At 31.2% G+C, this 5123-nt stretch overlaps 1 pseudogene; it reads left to right on the plus strand.

Moving 5' to 3' along the window:
- The first annotated feature begins 1069 nt into the window (after positions 1-1069).
- On the plus strand, positions 1070-1186 carry LOC145294263 (5S ribosomal RNA; annotated as a pseudogene).
- The last annotated feature ends 3937 nt before the right edge of the window (positions 1187-5123 follow it).

A 5123-nucleotide genomic window follows, 5' to 3' on the forward strand; every position in this document is an offset into this window, starting at 1 on the left:
GAAAACAGCTTTTTCTTCTCCCTTTGTCAGAAAAATCACTCATTTAAAAAATGAGGACTGAGGGACAAATAAGAAGAAGCGAGAGTAACAGGAGCTGCCGATAACGCATCCACAATGCGTTTTCTACTCTCCATTAAAAAAAAAAATAAATAAAAATAAAAAAAAAATAAAAAAAAATAACTATTAAGTATTGTACTTAATAAAAGTCCAACGGACATGTTTAAGGGAAAGTATGGTGATAGATTCCCCTCCCACGAACTAAAAATGAGTACAATTAGGTAATCTATTTTTGCAATCAACTCGGTAGATAAATAAACATTTATGGACGAGGAAAAAAAAAAAAAAAAAAAAAAAAAATTAAAGCTAGCATTTAATACAACAGAAATACATAAATTAAATACTGAAATAAGTATTTAATAAATACTGCGAAGACTTTAAACTAAAAGACATCAGTGCAGACAATTTTAAATAGCTAGTATTTGCGCAAGGACTGAAATCAAATCGAGATGCTGAAATCAAAAGGCATGTTCTAACAAAACTAGGAAACTCTATAAAAACTAACAGAAAACTGTGAGAAGAGAGAAATTATTTTTAAAAACTCTAAATATATCGAATCTAACGAACTTATTTAAAAAGAAAAATTAGCCAAACAATAGGAAACGCACGTAACAACAAGAAAAAAACAGGCTAGGAAAAATGGCCACGCATATTCGCACACGTCTAAAATAAATTTTCAGAAAGGAATATTCCGTCTCCTTGTAATCGATGTGTAAATCTGCATTGAGTTAGATACTGCCCATATCAGTCAAAAAAACTTGTTTGACATGTCATAAATTATGATACAAAAATTCTTATTGCATAAATAAAATTAGAAATAATAATCGGATGCGTTTAACGAAAACCGAAAACAATGAAGAAGGTTTTACGCAAATATGAGACGATAAGGATTTTGGATAGAGAAATTAAAATTCCAATGAGGTGTATGGGTGCACGATTTCACACTCCTAGTAATGGCAGAATTGTCTTTATATTTGTCTGCTCGTAACATAGACAGCGTGGTGATAATATGATATACGGCATAATCACGTTGACCCACCGGTTCTCATCAGATTACCGAAGTTAAGCAATGTTGAGCCTGGCTAGTACCAGATGGGTGACCATTTGAGAATTCTTGGCACTGTATATGCTTTCCGCTTATCTCGGCATTTGTTTCCAGTCATCCTGAACCTCCACTTGCCACTGGTATTCAATAATGTCAACTCAGGAGAGGTGTGGTTGGAGATTGTGCAACTCTTGCCACAAAAATTTCACGCGCAGGCACCCTTACCGTGGGGATCCATAGTTTTTCAAGACTGAAGGAAGCCTATATATATATATATATATATATATATATATATATATATATATATATATATATATATATATATATATATATATATATATAACAAAACATGGTGCTTTTTCAGGCCACTCTCTCTCTCTCTCTCCACACACACACATATATATACATTTTTTTGTTTTATTTTACTTCGAAGTTCTCATAAACCAAGGGGCCCACTACCTGGAGCTAACACTTAGACATTATATGAGATACATAGATATTCGAATGTTCCTTTAAAATTCTTCTGAGTTAGTAAAGAATTTTAGAACATACTTTTCCTCTCCCCAATTAACCATTTTCATATGTTGTAGTTTATCTTTCGTTTTGGCCTCTTGGTTTTACTGGATTCTAGGACAAGAATTTATCTAGTCTGGTGGAGTATCCAGCTTCGTGCAGTTACTTGATGTAACATCACTTGGCGAAGGTGCACTATTCCTCATAAAACTTAATGTGAGTTAGCCATAGTGAAATCTTATTTGCGCTACGAATACTATGTGATTTTGAATATTTGGTCATGGTTTACTTTTAGGAAAAAGTATCCTCATGCCAGTTTTTTCTTACAAACCCCTGTACACAGAGATCTTAGACACTCGAGGATAGTGTCTAGTAGGCATTCAAGTTCTCTCCAGTAGGAATTCAAGTACTCTCCATATATATACATGTGTGGGTGCGTTTGTGTGTGTGTGTGTGTGTGTGTGTGTGTGTGTGTGTGAGAGAGAGAGAGACTTACCAAAACGTAAAATACGTTTAATATATTTTTTAATTCATATTTCATATTTTTATTAGAAAGCTTATTCTCTATCAACTAGAATAGAAACATTTAGGTTTCCAGTGTTGTCCGCTACCATCTGTGCTAAGGCCGCATGCATATCACAACTTTACAAATCAACCAATTTAAACGTATAATTATATGTTTCCGCATGCGTAAAGAATTCAAATTAGTTCGTCTTACGTCTGACAAGTTCTAAATTTTGTTCCACAGGTCCAAATCACTGATATATCAAGTTTCAAGTCTGTAAGCTAACAATTGACAGAGTAGTTTGCTAGAAAATTCTCTGCACACACACACACACACACACACACACACAAGGTCACTTATATATACGGTATGTATACGGATAAAATGAGATATAGAGATATGATAATGTTTATGTTTTATGATAATGAAGAGTTAATTCTTCCGATATGATCAAAATATAATTTGCATAATTCTAATATTTCGTCTATTATCATTGCAGGTTCTGCTTCCGGTGTTGATCGAGTTCCGAGTCAATGAGGTTTTACATCTTCTATATGCACAGCTGAAGAACAGATCGCCTTAAAAATAGATTCCAAAATAAATATTACCAATACTTGTCTTACATATAATACATATATATATAATACATATATATATATATAATTTATAAGAATAGTCCTCTCGCTTTAAATATATATTGCCAAAAGAGTAATCTTATTTTTCTTCGATTAAGAATTCTAATTATTTTTGTGAAATTAAACTCTATAAATGTTGACGAGCAAAAAAGAAAGGAATTATATTTTATTTTATACAGTATATAAAAAAATAACCTATATTTCGAAGATTGTTCATCAGTATGTTACCCATATATCATAACCGAAAAAAAAAAGTTCTCAAACACGAACAGATACCAAGAAACGACGAAGGTTGTCTGGGATTACTGCCGAAATCTCGAGCTACGATTTCAAATGAAAGAAAAAATTAAAGACCGTTTTACCGCATACATATTCATAAGGAAAAAAAAAACATGTTTGTAAATCCATTTACATACATATATGCATATCTATGCATATACCATGCATGTCAACGTATATATACACTATACACATAGATTAAATATACGAATATACATAGAACTATGCAAATATATATATATATATATATATATATATATATATATATATATATATAAGACGTAATCGTTTGATCATATATAAAAACAAACTATTAATCCTCATATATCTATGCAAAGAAATTCTATGCAAATTTTAATACTATTCCGCCAAAATTCTGGATATATATATATATATATATATATATATATATATATATATATATATATACTGTGCAAAGTAATATTGTTTTTAAATATGTATCTACAAACATTTAAAGTATACACAGTTCATAAAAACTTAACAATGAGCAGCCAATATACGTACATATTTATATATATATATATATATATATATATATAATTTTTTAAATATAATTATCTACTGACATGTGTTTTGTCGCTTAGACTCATCGGAGTGGCTGAAACACGTGTCAGTGGATAATTATGTTACAAAAACAATACAAATACTGCTCACCATTTAGGGATACCAAATTGGTAAAAGGGAAAATTATTCCCAACTCCCATTTAGAAAAAAATGCACTTTCGTTTAAATAATTGAATTCATTCAAAAAGTATCCCAAACAAAAATAAACGAATATATATATATATATATATATATATATATAATATTAAGATATGTAAATATCCTATCGGAATGAAAAATATGGAGAAAAAATGAAAAAAACTTTCATAAAGTTGGACGTTAAAAAAATGAACACTATCAAATAAGTATGATCAAATAATGAAATATGGAAATGGGAGCAATAAAACGAAATACGAACTAGAAAAATAACGGCCAATGTACATTAGATCATATATATATATATATATATATATATATATATATATATATATATATATATATATATATTCCGGTGATAGAACATCTTGTACTAAATCGACATTAAATATCCGTTTTACCAGACAACCTCATCGACAGTTTCATCCCGCAGGTGCCAACCAATCTAAAAGTTAAAAACACTCAGCTTTCCACTTCCTTTGTCTATACTCATTCACTCTCTCTCCTTCATTCTTTCATACTCTAACCTTTTTATTTTCGTACAAAATTTCTTTTTTTCTCGTGCTTTTCTTTTATTTATCTTTTTTTAGTCGCGTGCAAGCGACTCTATAAGTCACCCCGTCGGCCGGTCGATCGGTCTGTCGGTCGGTCCGTAACACTTTTGTGCTTGGCCTTTTTGGTTAAGATCAAAGGTCTGTTGTTAATAGATGCTGTTCTTAGCTTTTTAAGCTTTTCTTAGCCTTTTGGGCAAGATTAAATTGTAGTATCTGTTCTTACTACATGCTGTACTTATTGTGATATAAAGTGGGGGATCACTTTTCTGTATTAATTTAATGTAAAATGATCACCCACTTTACAACCAGTCAGTCTCAAAGCAATTCAAATCATTCTCCAGATTATTCCAGTTGTTTTTTAAGGATTCCAGTTATTTTTTAAGCATTCAAATCATTCTTAAGGTCATTCAATTCATCCTTAAATTTATTAAACTCATTGTAAGTAATTTACTTTTTATTTATTTAAGTCATTTCAGCCCATTTTTCGGTCATTTTAGTTTATCTTTAAGAATTTCATGTCAATCCTGCATTCACGCATTCATTCATTACACAAGAGCACGCGACTAATAGCTATTGGGCTTGTTTTCTCCCAAACTAGTCACACAATCACTGTTATTCGGATTAATCCCATCGTTCGCTGACTTAGTCTTTATACAGCACTTCCCCGCTCGCCTTTCTCTCTATCTCTCACTCTCTCTCTCTCTCTCTCTCTCTCTCTCTCAATATCTTATTTCTTATTTTTCATACACTTATCCCTTCCTCACTTACCCAGATCTACAGAGTACCACTGCATACAATGCGCATACGCACTGTAT

The sequence above is a fragment of the Euprymna scolopes genome, chromosome 15 (assembly GCF_053919585.1).
Source record: "Euprymna scolopes isolate OS-2025 chromosome 15, ASM5391958v1, whole genome shotgun sequence".
Lineage (NCBI taxonomy): Eukaryota > Metazoa > Mollusca > Cephalopoda > Sepiida > Sepiolidae > Euprymna > Euprymna scolopes.